Here is a 16764-nt window from a genome sequence, read left to right on the forward strand (position 1 = left end):
CCCCTCACTGCTAAACTCTAGAAACAGCTTTTTGCAATTTTAAAAGTGATCCTGTGATTTCGATACGAATCTGTGTTTTAAAAGGTGGGTTACATTAGTCTCAGGGGAAGTAACCGAGAGCTCACGTGTGGTAAGTGGCAACAGTCAAGATTTGAATCTGGATTTATTCCATTCTTAAATTTATTTTCTTATTCACGTGCTACTTTGCCCTTTTGGTTTCAATATTAGAGGTCTAGAATAGTAATACTATGTGGTTAGGGAATTTGAGGGCACAGATAATACAATTTTAAAGGATTTCCCCCAGGAAGATTACGGATGACATTTGGAGACATGACGAGATAGACTTCAGTTTCTTTGCAAAATCATATATGTGAAACACAATATTCCCCAAGATGCTAGATCCATGAAACCTTTTCTTTAAAAAAAAAAAAAAAAATTGGAAAATGTTTTTGTAAAGAATCCAGCGCTGAGAACCACAGAGAATTCTTTTCCTGTGTGACAACCCAGTTCGATTTTATCAAAATCCCATGCATCTTGGGGAAGGAATGTTTAACGTACGTCTTATTCACTGTTATTTAGGTACACGGTGGGGCACACCATTGCAACATGTTCCAGTGGGGTGATAATTGGGCTAGCACGAGACCATTATGGTCCCAGCAAAAACAGGTAGCTGCCATTCTTTTCATCCAGCCCTAACTGGCTTTGATTCCGGTGCCCCTTTTTTTTTTTTTTTTTTTTTTTTTTTTTTAAGATTCTGTGTAGGGTAATTGGAGCCTGCAATAATTTACAGAAGAACAATGATGTTAACGCTTTTAAAAATGCTAATGGTACCATTGTTAGAGCTGCAACCTTATTTAATGCCAAAATGACAACTGGTAATGTTTGGGAATATTTGTATGAAAACAATGACATTTCATACTTAAAACTTGGCATCAGCAAACTTTGAGGGAGAAAAAAAAAAACAACAAAAAAGGCTTGGATTTAAATGTAAATCAGCTTTTTAGGAAACTTGCCCATTGGTTGGAGACCAGTCAGGAAAGCCCTCGGCATCGACGGAATGAAGATCTCATAATTAAAATTTCGTTTTCAGCTTCTCACTAGCAGAAGCCGAACCTGTTAGTTACCCCGGGATTGATGAAGCCTCAGACGGAGCTGGACTGTCTGGGTGTGTGTGCGTGTGGGTTTTATGGAATTCTTCATAGGCGGTAGGTGAACAATGCAAGAGCATCACGCTCTTGACTTCGCATGCACACCTCATTCTGAACCCCCAATAGCTTGATTGCTCCCGAGAATCAGCACTACCGTTGAACGAAATTGTATCCCAACGTATGCACGTTGCAGTGATTCCGGTGGATGTGCTTAAGACCCTGAATACGCTGCCCCCAAAGGTGGTTCCAAATACACTGTAGCCACGATGGGACTTGACGATGAATGTTAGTAGCAAAGCCAAATTGCGCTCCGGTGGGAATTGTTCTGGGGGTTTCTTATACGTTAACTCATTTAAACCTCACACCGATCGTTTAAGGAGGATATTATTATTCTTATGTTCCAGATAAGGAGACTGATGCACAGAAAGATAAAGAAAGTTGCCCAAGTTCACACCAGCTAGTAAGGGGCAGAACTGGGATTTGAACCCAAGTAGCCCGGCTCCAGAGTCTGTGTTATTCGTTATTTCACACAGCCACTCCCAAGTGTCCCTTCTGATAGCCCAGTTTGGATATGTCTACATTTGGATTTATTTTAAGCAGCTAGTTTACCTTTTTAAATAACACTCTATTGGGGATTATACTTTTTAATGTTTTTTTTAAATTTTTTAATGTTTATTTTAGAGAGAGAGAGAGTGCAAGAGGGGGAGGGGCAGAGAGAGAGGGAGACACAGAATCCCAAGCAAGCTCCAGGCTCTGAGCTGTCAGCACAGAGCCTGGCATGGGGCTTGAACTCTCGGACCACGAGATCATGACCTGAGCTGAAGTCAGATGCTTAACTGACTGAGCCACCCAGGCGCCCCTGTCCCTGCAACCAGTTTTGATAGAGACTTACTCCGAAGAAATGTGGAACCGGCGAATTGTCACTTCATTATCTCTGGCTCACTAAGGGTTCCCCGTTCACCGTTTAGTTTCCAAACATGGGAGAAACAGCCATCGATGCCTCCCACCAAAGGAAATAGCATGAACCGACATAGGAGAGTGTAAGACAGATGCATAGCAGAAGATGGTTTGCAAACATGGTTGTCACACTAAGCATGTTTGGTACAGAATAATCTGGCTAGCCAAGAGGGATGTGTCTGGATTCTAAGAGAGAGAAGGGAATGGTCTGAAGATGGCTAGAGCCTAGGTGGTTTGCCTGTGTCTGCGTGACCCGCGTAGGGAAGGAAAAGAGGGAATTGGGAACAGTGCTGGAGGGATTTAGTGTCGGAGGGTGAACTTTTTCTCCACCTCAACTGGAAAGGGAATGTGTTAAATGGCAAGACAGTTACGTGTTAAATTGCAGCGTATAGATAATGGCAGAGCTAGACGGTAAAAAAAAAAAAAAAAAAAAATGTGGCGTGAGTCCCCTACTGGAATCCCTTACAAATATCTACCCTCTCCAGGTTAGAGAGGTCTCAAGCAGGAGGAAGACAGAGAATTCTGAGGATTGGGACAGTTCCTGAAGAAATTAAAGATGAATGTCAGGTCTCAAGCTCCCGGCTGGCAAGATGCAAACCTTCCTGGTCAGTGAGGCACCTACTTGGCTCCTGGATCCTAGAGCAGCGTTCATTCAGGAAGTCCTTGTTGAGCCCGTCCTCCGTCTGAGGTCCTGTATTGGCCGTTGGAAGAACAGTGTAGAATATAGCAGATAGGATTCTTGCCCTCTGGCACAACGTAGGATGGAGCCCCTGCGTGGCGAGGCCGTCCTGAGTCTTGTGTAGATGATCTCAATGATTTTATACAAGAGGACACTGAGGCGGAGAATGGGATGTGACTTGCCTCAGAGTTGGGTTTATCAGCTGGCTAATCAGCCTTAGTCTGAAAGTCTGAAGTCAAGCCTGTTCTTGTGCATCTCCTGACTACACTGGGGGAGGCAGGAGGCTCCAGTTTGATTCTGAGCCTAAGCCAGAGGCTCCAATTCAGCTTCTAAGAGAAACTCTACCTCGGGTAGGAGAGTGTGTGATGGGAGGCTTACCTAGATTGTATTAATTATGTGATGCATTGTTTCCTCGTGGCTATTGCTTTTTACATGTAGACTTCCGTAAATGGAAGGGACTGTGAATGAAAAAGGATGCCAGGACCCAGATACTGTTCTGTAACTTAACACTGTGGTTTTTATTCTTTTATACTCAAAAAATGAAGGCTGGGGTGCCTGGGGGGCTCAGTTAATCGTCTTGACTTCGGCTCAGGTCATGATCTCACAGTTTGTGGGTTTGAACCCCACGTCGGGCTCTGCGCTGACAGCTCGGAGCCTGGAGCCTGCTTCGGATTCTGTCTCCCCTCTCTCTGCCCCTCTCCCGCTTGCCCTCTGTCTCTCTCGCTCAAAAATAAACTTTCAAAAAAAATTTTTTTTAAATGAAGGCTGATTGTAATAATGTCAGCAAAACATATGAAAAGTAGGCAATCTTTGTATTTACAAAACCCAGAGACTAAAATTTTGAATAGCCCACCTTTTAAAATTTTCCCAGGGCTTCTCAACTCCCTTCCTTTAGTAGAGATAATGGAGTGCAGATACATCTATCCTAAACACTTCATCCCGAAATCTACGATTCATACTGATACTGAACATTAGCCTCTAAAACATAAACGAACAAGGTGCCCTTTCCTCTTTGGTCTGAACCCCATGGTGGGATTTCTTCCCCTCACCTCACCTTTTAGCCCTGGAAACATTGGTGAAATCAGCCGCATCCTAACACCCAGGGGGCCTGTTGTGAATGTAGCATTGTCCCCCGCAGGACCCCCGGGAGGGTCACGATGGACTCCTTCCCTGAATGTTTGTCAACTTTGGAGACAGGGAACCCAGCAGGATAGAGGGTGAGAAATATATCCCTGGGTCCAGGATAGCCTCTTGCCATGTGCCATTCTTAATTTACAGAGCAGATGTTCTCTGCTAATCTCCAGGTAGGGAGGGCTATGTGAGGAAATGACACATACCTGTGGCCTCAGGCATGAGATGGCTTATTGCTAAGATAAATCACATTACAGGATTCATTAGACAATTAATTTTCTGTTTGCAGAGATCCTTGGCCATTGGAACCCTTTGAAAGGAAATCTATTTTGCCGTCTGAACTTGGTAAAAAGTCCCATAACTTCTATCTGGGATGGCAAGATTAAGTTCTCTAAAATTAAAGGCCATATTGTCTACTTCTTTTCTGTAACCCACATTTACCACACTGCTCTGATTATCTTGGAAAAGCTTGGTCGGTGGACAGATGGATGAGTGGATAATATCTCCCATTTGCTGAGGACTAATTGTATGCCAGACTCCACCATTTCATTTAATCTTAAAACGCCTTGAAGTGAAGAGACTCTCCTCTCATTTTACACAGAAGAAAATAGAAAATAAGGCCCATTTTTAGCAGAGGTCTGTTTGACCCCGAGAGTCTTAACCCCCCACTACACTGGTTTTTGGATGGTCCCAAGTGTGGAATCAACAGTGGGGTTTTTAGCGCTTCCCGTATTCAGAGCCCCAGTGGTCCCAGAGGGGAGGGAAACAGGAAGGAGAAGACAGCTACGCAAGTTGATATTCCTTAGAGCTACTGCGCACGTTAGAGTGTGGACATATCTCCACGATGTGGCAAACTTCCTGAATAAGGGCCAGACGGAAGCCATCTTTTGGGGCCTCGCTCATTCCAATTTTAGGCGGGTTGGCTCTTCGCACAAAGGTATAAACAGGCCCGAAGTGGCTGTGGGAGTGCCCCCCCCCCCTCCCCAGGTGGGAGAGGATGCACAGAACGTGAACTCTCCATTTCAGGGACATAAGTCAACCTCCTCCTGTTGGCGGTCAGCCTGGAGCAGGGAGCTCCGGAGTGAGGCCCGGGGATCTCACCAAAAAGCAGGTGGGCCATTGTGGAGCAAAACCCCCATCATCCATCATCCTGGGTCCTGGTGACACGTGGGGCAGCATGGAGGCGAAGAGGCAGAAAATACCAAATCTTTGAGACTGGGGCTCCTCCTTCGTTGTATGTCCACAGAGCCTTGAACATTCCTTGACACTTAGTCAATCTGTTGGTTGAGTGAAGGCATGAGTCAACCTGTTCTCGAAGAATGAATCCGTGAGTATGAGGTACAGCAGAGAAAGGCCCAAATCCCACACGGTCATGGTGTGAAACGTTTGTTTGCTCTCATGTGCTGCCGTGGAAGCTTCAGCCGTGAAAGACCCAGGGTTGTCCTGGCTTTCTGCTCTGCCGTCCTTTGCCTGGTTTTCTCTCTTTGGGTCTCCTCGTGGCCTGCAGTCTGTACCCAGGGTCCTCTTCTCGCCATCACGTCCGAGGTTCGGGCAGCGAGAAAGAGGAAGAGGGGAGGACAGAAAAGAACCTCAGAGCTGCACCGGCTCCATTCAGAGAACTTTCTCCGCATCTCCACCTAACAAGTAACGGTCATGTTCCCTTTCTGCAAGGAGTCTGGGAAAGGTAGTTCATTTGTCCCTGGCTCGTCGCCATTTCCAATGACGGAGGGCTTTTGTTGGAAGGAGGAAGGCGAGGGAGGGTGGATATTGGCCACACAGGGGCCTTTGCCACACAGCGTCTTTGGTACGTAAAAGGAAAGCAAACGAAAAATTCAAGAACAACAGTCCAACTTGGGGGGGGGTGGTGGAGTAGGGGTGGGAGGGCAGGTCATATAGGTCCTCCCTCAGAGGGAGAGCCCATGAGCTGAGGTAGCAGCCTGCTTCTGCAATTCCGGCTACGGGACCATGGACCACAAGGGGGAACCCATGACCAATGTCAGCCAAGCACTTCCTGGGCACCAGGAAGCCTTTCACGCAGAATTTCAGCGCTTTCTTTGTGCAGAATCGCATGTAGTCAAGGCTCTGGGCTCTGGGATCACAGTCTGAGTTCAAATCCGGACTGGGGAGCTGGAGATTCGGGGTGTGTCTTAACCTCTTTTTTGCACTGAAAGTTCCTCTCCTGTAAATAGGGATCCTTTAGCACCTACCTCATAGGGATGCTGTGAGGATTAAATTAGGTAATTGGGCGCATTAGTCAAATGCCGTGACTAACAGCATTAGCTAGGAGGCCATCCCCCTCTGTGCTTCCCAGAGCTGCTGGGGGAGAGACCCCCATTCTGCTCCTCCCGGCATCTGGCTGTGGCATGCTATGGTCCCTGGTCGGGGTGGGGGGCTTGGGGGAGGGATCGCTGGCCCCATCGGCAGGGAATGGAGGGAGAGGAGCTCTACTCTCAGGAGCAGCCCTTCTTATTCTACGTTTAATCAGCAGCCCCCACACTAAGCAAGGGTGACCTGAGACAAAGGAGGCACCAGGTTATCCACGATCTGCAGGCCAGAGGGCATCGACTTTGCCAAGACCTGTGACCGGGGCAGAGGCACACAGAACCTAGAGGGGTTGAAACAAGCCTTATGTTTGGGGAAATTGGGTGAGGCATCTGGGCGGAGTTGGCGTTAGACCTGGGTCATGAGGAACCAGTAGGAGTTTGCCTAGTGGGGAAAACCTTCTTGTGACATCTTCTAGAACACCACAAGTGTCCTCCAAGTCCAGAGGGAAGCGTGTTGGAGCCACTTCCTGTTATTCTCACAGAAGTCCAGAGAGGCAACGCTGGGTTCAGAGGATCTTGACCATGACCCCGAGCCTTCAGATCTCACTATCACGCATTCTGACCTCCATCCACCTTCTCTGCATCTTATGGTCGAAGCGCTTATGAGCTTTTCTGAGATGGAAATGTGGGAGGGGTGGGCTGAGTAGTGCCGGTCGAGTACAAACATACGACGTTTTATGCACAGACACATTCTGGAAATTTCTGTGTCAATCTGGTTGTTGTTTTTTTTGTTTTGTTTTTTTCAAATTCAATAGAATCTTAAAGACATGAGAGGGAGTTGTCATTTAATGGAGTTCAAACCTGCCTCTTTTTATCAAGTGAAGGGTCCTTTTGTGATGCAAATAACGTCTCCCTTCCGTGAGCAGAGATTCTGTCTTGGCTTTCTTTAAATGAGACACACCCCTGTGGGGCAAAACGTGGGGCTTACACGCAGCATTTTAGACATAGCCTAGCATCCACCCCTGCCTTTGTTGTTTGTTGTTTGGTCTTTGTTTATATCAGGTATTATTTTGGCCACTGGAGGGCCCTCCAGATAGAGAATGACTGGAGAATCCCAAATATGCTCCGGAGCCCCGGCTTCAGCTCACACCCAGATTTTTGAGCATGTGGCATTTCTTGCAAATCGGATTTAACTGGGGAGAGTAGCAATAGCATTGATGTCCCTTTTATTTAGGAATTTAAGCATAAAGGAAACCTCTATTTAAAAGAGCAGCTTTCGGATTATAGTCTATTTGGAGCTGGAAAGGAGGTGCTAATCTTGTATGTGGAGAGTGATCTTGCAGAATTCAGCACAGCTTAGGAGAGCAGAGCTTTGAACAAAGGTTACTTCTCTGCGTGGAGAGAATCACACCAAGATATACGGAGTGAAGTGGGGCCACAGAATTTCTTTTTATAATGAGGGAAAGAGAGTTGAGGTAGGACTGGAAGAACCGTGTGGAAGGTTGGCACTTTCCACCTACTAGAGCACAAAGTCACAACTGTTGATGTTCATGCCACCTCTTTTCTCCTGCCGTCAGGGTTTTTTCCTCCCCTATTGTCTGAGTCTAGTTCAGAGATTTTATTTTGCTGAATGTTGACAAGTGACCCTAACTTCTGAGTTCAAAGATGTCAATGCAGCACGAAAAATTCTACCTCCAGCCCCCTGGGGATCAAAATACGGACCTGTTGCAAAACCAGGTAGAAATGGGAAAAAGGGTCAGGGAAAAGATCCAGAAAAGACATATGGGTCAGTGGCCAGATTTCCTCAGTTTATAAAACAAAGAAAATTCATCAAAACTCTCCAGGGCAGATCAATACCAGACCGGAGTAAAATGAAGTCTCCTATTTTAATCCGTTAGGGCCTGAAACAAGACCTGAAATTGACTGTATTGATTTGCATGGTTCCCCTGACCTAGTAATCTTCCAGAACCTTGTGCAGGGCAGTGCAGGTGACGGGCGGACTTGGAGGCAGCTTTGAAGATTACATGCTAACAATGGAAGAACTTTGCGGCTTATCAAAACCGATGTGGGCACTGGGGGTACAGCTAGCATATGTCAAAATCCATAAGGACTGAGCTGGGTCTCATATTATTTGTCCAGCTGTAGAATGGGAATAAATCTTTTTTTTTTTTTTTTTTTGCTGACTCATCCTTTAGATGATAGTTCGGTTCTCAGACCCACCCAGAGGCCAGCTCTTGCTATACTTATGTGGGGGTAAAACGGGAGAACAGAAGGAAATGGGCTCCGATAGAGAACCTCAGTTTCCCTTTGAACTGGGGAGTTTTTGGTTAGGTGGGCAAAAATGAGTGGACAGATTGACTTCAGGTCAAATGAGTAGACTTCTCTGAGAACCTCAGAAGTGGCCAGCAGAGAGCTCAGGCTATGTTCGACAGATGAACGCAAAGGGAGGTAAAGGGACTTAACGAGATCTGCCAGCCTGGAACTTTTCATGTGACCAAGTTCTTTTTCCTTTAGATTAACCCCTCACGGCCTGTGAATTTGAGAAAGCACTGTTCCTGAGGGTCTGTTCTCAGAATTTTGCTTCTGACCCAGGGAGTCAAGTACAGGACCCACCCAATTCTGGTTGTGGGTTATAGGATACAGTTTGGATGGTCCCTTAGTGGTGATTTCCTCTGGCAAGGAGCTCCCCAGAAACTAGAGAGAAGGACTGAATTGTTGGGTCTTGGGAGAGAGAGGCTAAGGCTGAAGCAGTTTGACTGAAAGCGGTTATTTAGGGGATTAGACTACAGGAGGGGTAGCTGGGAGAATCAGACTTCTCAGAAATGCCCCCAAACCCCGAGAAAGGGCCGGATCAGTGTCTGGAATCCTCTCTCTGCCTCTGAACTCACAGCTGTCATTGTCTCCAACGCTCCCTTGACATTCAACATACATTTTCCTCTGACATATTTGTATTTTTTTTTTTTTAACTGTATGACAAATAGTTGCGCTGAGTGAGTGCTGGGCACCTAGCAGGCAGGCAGTAAATATTTGCTGAACGTTGCAAGAAGGCTGTGGCTTGGCTGTCAGTATGGCTCTTATATTCAGAATCCATCCTCGGCGCTCCATTCATAGGAGGCTGGGTGGATCTCACGTTAAAGGGTTGGCCAAACCCTGCCTAACCAGAATGGTCTCTGTGAATACTGGAACATTCTCAGACATGCTGAGTAAAAGGCATCGGAGCAGGAAAGAGGGACGGCTGGGGGAAGCGCAGCTGGGAGTTTTCCTAGAGACGCGGTGCGGTTTCTTTGTTCTGGTAGGTTTCAGCCAGAAGGAACAGCAAATTTTACTGTCTGCAAACCACCAACGAGCTACTCCCTCCGCCTTCACCTCGTCCTTCCCAACCTGGGAATTCATTTGCTGCTTCTCTCTCCTCCTCCTCCTCTGCCCCAGAGCAGTCCCCAGGGACAAAGCTCTTTGTTGTGAACACCCGAGACAATACGGAAGTGCACAAGCCCCGGGGCAAAATCGGGACGGTCCTCCACGAAGAGTGATCGCCGGGGCAGAGGCCCCCCCCCCCCCCCCCCCCCACCTGTTGCTCTCCCCCTTTCCCCGGGTGAGCGGCAACCTGCATTGTGCTCGGGACGCACGCGTTTCTACACCAGGCTCAGCAGATGGCGCCGGTGAGCAGAGCCGTTCCCTTCCCTCCCCCGCCCCTCCCCGCGGCCAGAGCCTCGCTGGTCTAAAGCGAAAACAGATGTTTTCATCATTTCTGGATCTGGCATGTGACTTGCAGTTCAGCAGTGTGCCGACATAACCCAGAGTTGTGCGTTCTCCTCATCGCCCGCAAAATAAAAATTCTTCAACGAGCCTTCCTCCTAAGTGAGCCACTGACACATGATCTGTTTAATCCAAGGGGGCACATGTTTAATCGAGCTCCCCAACTGCAACCTGCTTTGTAGCCCGCCTTGGCCCTGTAATTGGGAGGTTGTCTTTTTTTTTTTTTTTTTTTTTTTCCCCCTTCCAGAGAAAAGCCAGGGCAGCCAGACTAGCTATCTTTACACCAAGGGCTGGGGAGAGGCGCTAGCTTTTTAAAATAGCCCTGGTCTGGCTGGCTGGCGAACGCGTCTGCGTGGGAGCCAGCGCGTCCTGAACAAAACAGGAAGGCCGGGCCGGCGCGCCCTGTTCCCTGCGCCCACGGCAGGTGGCAGCATTGGCCCGGGCTGGCCTCCGCCGCTGGCCAGCCCCAAAGCAGGGCCCTTTTACTTTCGGTGGCCTCAAAATTATTAGTTCCAGATGAGTTCTTGCAATTGTAATATTTGGTTTAACCCAATCTGCCCGATTGCGTCAGCACACGTTCAAATACAGCCGTCTGAAGTCTAACCAGACATCAGAGGCATGTTTCAGAGGGTGTCAACATTCCGTACCCTTTGAAAGAATTAAAAAAAAAAAAAAAAAAAAAAAAGAGCTTGATTTATCCAAAAAAAAGAAAACGACGAAAGAAGGGTGAGCCTGCTTGGGGCTGGGGTGCCCGAGAGGGAGCGAAAAGGGGAAATTCAGGGAAGGCGTAACAATAGAACTTTGTGGGCTGGAGCCCGCTAGAGTGGAACTGGATTTATTTGTTGAACTAGGAAGGGACCTCTGGGCTCTTTGAACGTTAGAGCAAATAAGCAAAACTGGTGGGCATTTGGCTTTCTAAGAGAAGAGCCCCTCAAGTCACGTAGCTGCCATTGTCAGACATAACACACACACTATCTGTCCGCTGCTGGGCCCGGCTGCTCAGGAAGGGGGTGGGGGGCAGCCCTAGTTTAACACACAGCTTTGAGGGGGTGCCCGGGAGTCTCCCTGCTGAGGACGCAGACCAGGTTTCCTAAGGACAGCAGCCTAAGGCCCCAGGGGAACCCAGTTAGAAGACAGAGGCCCTCCTTAAGGCTCCTGGCCAGTGGACCTGCCGAATCCTCAAGTGTCTTATAAACGGCCCCGCTGCCGTCAGGCACCGCCACGCCCTGCTGCTTGACATCGGGGACGCTGGGGACCCTCTCTGGTGGTCTCGGGGCTTTTCAAATGTGTCAGCTGAGGCTGAAAGGCTCTTTGAGCCCTGGGGCGGGGTAGCAAAATAGGCAGAGGCAGTCCCGGAATCTGCTCCAACGACCAGCTAGGAAAGGGCATCTTGCCTCCTCTAGCTGAGATGGAAGCCTCTGGCGTCAGGAGATAGTCCCCGTGGGGCAGGCCTCCTCCCCCTGCTTGCACCCCACTTTGGAACCCGTGCACAAATTCTTCTAGCTTCTCTCGCAAGGTTGCAGCAAGCTGCCTGCCAGCCAACAACAGGGAGCCTGGCCGTTTCCCCGCAGGTCTCTGGCTTGACACGGTCCTGATCGAAAGCCGGCACCCGTCTGGCAGATGCTTCTAGTCCTGCGCGTCGGGAGCCAGTGGCTGGCGCTGGCGGCAGGCAGGCAGGCAGGCGGACTGATCGGCCATCTTGGGGGATGTGGCTGGGCCCTCTCTCCCCTCCTCCCCCCTCCAGCGGCCACCCCGCTGCCTGGATTACACGTAGGAAGGGTGGTGGGACCTCCGCACAGCTGGCCAAACACCTCCAGAATGTTTAGGGATCCAGGCCTCCTGCCGTTTTCCTTCCAGCTAGAAAAATACATGTGTCCCCACAGGTTGCTGGGGAAATGCTGAGTGCCCGTGGTAGGAGTGCGCCTCGATCCTAGGGGATGCTCACTTTGGAGGAATGATCCAGCAGGCGAGGTGCTCCCAATACGTACCCCGGACTCCTCACGGCAGGGACAGTTAGGCAATTCCAATATTCCTTCTCGCTGCCACACTGACTTCATTCGCTTTGGAGTATCAGCTTTTCAGATCCTATTATCCAGAGGATCTTAACCCTGGCTACTTAAGAATCACCTGGCCCCTACACCAGAACTTTTGAAATCAGAATGGAAACGTGGTGAGGGATGGGCATCGTAATTTTAAACCACTGTTCCCCCAACCAGATGATTATAAGGTACGTCCAGACGTAAAAGAATAATAATAAATAATAATAATAATAATAAATCACTGCAATTCTATTTCAACTTCTCTTGTTTTACAGATGAGGTTCCCAAGAGTTAAGGGGTGCAGCCAAGGTCACACAAGTTCAAGTCCAAACCTGGAATTTCTGTATAAGACCTCTGGCTCCTCCGTGGTGATTGAGCGTTTCCTCAATCTTCAAATCTTTAGGGACTGAGTCAAGCCACCTCCTCTAGGCAGTTTCCCCCGTTCGGTGTGGCTCTCCAGCAACCACACACCTGTGTTGCTGTTGCCTCTGAGAAATTTGGAAAGAACAAATGCTTCCTGAGGAATTTTCAGGTGTTGGTTTTTTTTTTTTTTCTGGTTTAAATAAATGCTTACGCTCCGTTAGAAATGAGAACCACCCCTCACCGATCTCCCTCATTTATCGCTTCTGTTTCCAAGAGGGATTCACACCTGCAAATGCCTCTCATGGTGACAACTGGTCCGAAATGATCTGGTTTTATGGGTGAGGCAAGCAGGTCCTATTAATGTTCAGTGACACGTTTGGGTAAAATGGCAGAGGCGAGACGAGCGTGGGGCATCCTACCTGTCTTAGCCCTGAGCTCCAAGCCTTCCTCTTGCCACCCTTTCCCAGGACTACACGCAGTTTGCTTCTCGGTCTTTCCTCACGGGAGGCAACAGGCACCCTCCAAAGTAACTCCATCCTGCCCAGGCAAGGAACAGTCACTGGCTCCTCCCTGTGAAATAGGGTTTCTGAGAATAGGTTTGCCTTGAATACTTCGAGATCTTCGATGCTTGAAGGTTGAGCGAACTGCCCCTAAGTCATCGGGAACAAGAGAGACAGAGAATCCAGATATCGTCATGGTGACCAGGTAAACTTGAAAGGAAGCTTCAGCTTCCCTTCCAGCTCTGATGTTCCATGCGGCAATCAGGCCCCGCTCTCTGGGACCTTCCCATCTTCAGTCAGAGACCAAAGAAGCATTATAATAAATACAGTGTGTGAACCTTGACTGGGTCCTAGATCCAAGGGGAAAAAAGCTATAAAAGACGCTTCTGAGACAATTGGAGAAATCTACGTGTAGACTGCGTACTGGGACGACTGATGATTGTTTAGATGTGATCATGATATTGCGGTTTTATAGAGAAAGTCCTTATCATTGGTGGCATGCCGAAATATGTCAGGCTGACTGTCAGGTTTGCTACTTAACCTTGAAATGCTTGGGAGAAAACACCAACAGCGTCACCAGCGTGCCAGAGTGTTTGCAGTTGATGAATCAAGGCTGGAGCGTATTGGTGTCTGTTGAGTAGTTATGCAACTTTTCTGTAGATAGGACATTTCCAAAATAAGAAAGCAAGACACAAAAGGAGGTCTCTCTGTCCTCGAGGGGCTTGCCCTTTACTTACCACTTCCTGTTTGCCAGAATGGGCAAGGAGGCATGTGAATCACTGTATTTAATCAAAGGCGGAACAGAAAGGCTGGCCGGTGGAGGTGTAAGTAATACATTTGGGAAGCTCAGAACAAAGACTGGCTCATCTTCTCTGGGCTGGTGGTGGTGGTGAGGGATGTCTTCCCAGGTGGGGCAGTGTTTGGGTTCGGTATAGAGAGGTGTGTACTGTGTCCATAGGGAAAGGGCCAGAAGGGAATTTCGGGCTGAGGGGACAATAGAAGCAAAGTACAAGCCTGAGATTGTTTGGGGAACAGGGATTAGTCCGGTGTAACCGGAAGATCGTTGGCAGGTGAAGGGATACACCAGGATTTAAAGATTGGTTGTTGTCTGATGATGGGTGGCCTTGAATGTCCCTGTCCCCAACCCTCCTACCCCCCTCCCCCCTCTCTCTGAAGGATAAGGGATGAGCTCCAGCCATTTTCATACTGCAGGTTCAAGCTGACCATGTTCCTACCAGAGAGTCTTGTAGGAAGGAAAAGTTTCCTGCCGAATCCAACAGCAGCTTAAATCCCATGTAGGAAACAAATTCAAACTATGGCTCTCTCAAAGTGAGAGCAACCGAACATATACTTTATTCTGCATCCACAGCTGTCTGCTGTGTAACCATCGACACTCAGCTGTCTAGTTAATGATTTTTCTATAGCAGAGGCCTGTGGGTTCTTTAAAACCAGCATACATGACTCCTCTCTAAAATTTTCCCCCAATCTCTGCGGATAGAATTAGGTGCTCTGGCCTTTTCCATTCCCATTCTTGAAACTCACTCACACTCATCGTCCTTGTTGTGGGGAGCACGTAAGGCCAGTCTCGACAACAGCCAGTCCTCTATGTTCTCAGAGCCAATCTGCGTAACTTTGCTGTCCACAGCACTTATCGTGTTGTGCTGCGAGCGTTTCCTTTGTCCGTTTCCCCTTCTAGATCGCGAGTTCCTGAAGGGCAAGTACCTTGTCTGAGTCGGCTTTGAATCTCCATGCCTTAGCACACTCCCTGGTACTTAGTAGGTGCTCAGCAAACGCTTACTGCAAAATGAGTGGGTAAACGAATGGGCAGAAAGAAAAGTATCTTTCGTTCGCATCCAGTCAGGCGTCTGCCCCATTAGTTCCTTATTTGAGTGCCTAATTGAGAATTGACGATTTGCGTAGAAACCGACAGCCATAAATAGGTCACAGAGAGTCTACCTTATTGAAGCGTCGTCTCTGTGTTTATTTGTATTAGTGCGAATTTTAAATATGGCCCCCTAAGACAGTGAGAGTCTCAAGTGGGAAGCTGTTTATCGGATGCATGCAAAAGAGATCAACTCTGCCTTTGAAATCACAGTGGGATTTCAAAATGTATCCACACGGAGCTTGGGAAAGGAGTTGAGTCATAAACCATAATAATCATAGTAACTTTGCTCCTACGTGTGGCCCTTTTCACCGGCAGATCCAGCAAATACACGGCAAACGCTAATTAAATCACCAGATTGCTAGAGCAGTGTTCCTGTCCAGCCTGTATGGGAAGTGCATTCTCATCACATCCACAGGGGCATGGCCGTGTCACCACGGTCTCACACGCCAATAAACTGTGTGTAGAGAGTCAAAGGCACCAACTTCAGAACACAAAGCAGTTTCCACGAAGAGACCAGGCCAGGAACCATGGGGTCTGTTCTGATCACTAAATAACTATCCTTAGTCCGTATAACAGATGGCGGGTAATTGTGTTGGCTTGTGTGTTTTGTCCTGGCAGTGTTTCCTTGATTACTGTTTTCAAAATATTCTCTCCATCCCTGTCCCCACCCTCCTATCTCCCTACCCCCTCTCTCTGGAGGGTAGGAGATGAGTCTCCAGTTACTTTCATGCTGCAGGGCCGAGCTGACCGCGCTCCTACAAGAGATTCTTGTAGGAAAGACAGGTTTCATGCTGAATCAAAGAGCAGCTTAAATCCCACGTAGGGAAACTTGGAGTGGCTTTGGTAACGGATTCCACTGATGACGAATGGACACGGGCGATCTGGCTGGGCTCAGGGACTTGGCCCTACGATAGCGAGGGCTTCTCGACTCTGGGTTCCATCTCCTTAAACCAGAAGCACAAGAATCCTCCCCCGGCAAATGACTAAGTCTGTGACCAAAGAATCACATTGCCACACCCTCTTCTGAGCGCTATTCATAGAACCATTTTGGCTCATTTCAATTCAGTGAAATTCAGTGATTATTTATTGAGCAACTCTCATGAATAAGACACTATACCAGGTGCGACAGGGGCATGGTATCATAGGTTAGACATGGATTCTTCTCCTCAAGGCTTTCTAGATCTACATCCCATCTCTACTCCAATTCTTGTAGGACCACAGACCTGATTTCATCCACAGATTCTATTAGATAAATTGGCATAGGGGAGGGAGATCCCAGGAAGTATTTGAGAGAGAGAGAGACAGACAGAGAGCAAGCAGGGGAGGGGCAGAGAGAGAGGGAGACCCAGAATCTGAAGCAGGCTCCAGGCCCTGAGCTGTCAGCACAGAGCCCGAAGCGGGGCTCGAACTCACAGACTGTGAGATCATGACCTGAGCCGAAGTCGGCCGCCCAACCGACTGAGCCACCCAGGCGCCCCCATTTTCATTATTTGAGTACATTTCTCTTCCCTCGACTCTGGTGCCAAGGGTCCACAGCCATCAGAATGGAGAGTTGAAACTGTGGGCACTGGGTAAAGACCCACTGAAAGGGAGCTGGGCAAGGAAAGTTTTCAAAGTGTCTAAAAGAAGATGCTAGGTCAGCTTTATCTATGAGCTCTCAGGCCCCCTTAGATAAAAGGGAGTGCTAAGTCTGAAGTTAATTTTGCTCAGGTTTTCCAGAGCTCTTTCCTGCGGGGGCCTTTTCCTGAGTTACTGTGACTCTAGAAGGTTCTGTGTTTTGTGCTGTAATGAAGAGGCTTCCCAAAAGCCACTTTTCCCGCTATTAATTCTGCCATCCATTGTCCCACCGATTTAAGTTGTATTTATTAAATATCTGCGGGGTGTCTAAGCATTGCACTTCTTGCTAGAGGTAAGGGGGCTCCATCCTCAAATACTGGTTGCATCACTTACTTATTTGTAGAGAGAATAACAGCTCTTTCGGTGGGAGGTTTTGAGGCTTAAGTAAGATAATGCATGTTAGAGTGTTTCCTAATTCTTAACTA

Source organism: Lynx canadensis, chromosome D1 (genome assembly GCF_007474595.2).
Source record: "Lynx canadensis isolate LIC74 chromosome D1, mLynCan4.pri.v2, whole genome shotgun sequence".
Taxonomy (NCBI): Eukaryota; Metazoa; Chordata; class Mammalia; order Carnivora; family Felidae; genus Lynx; species Lynx canadensis.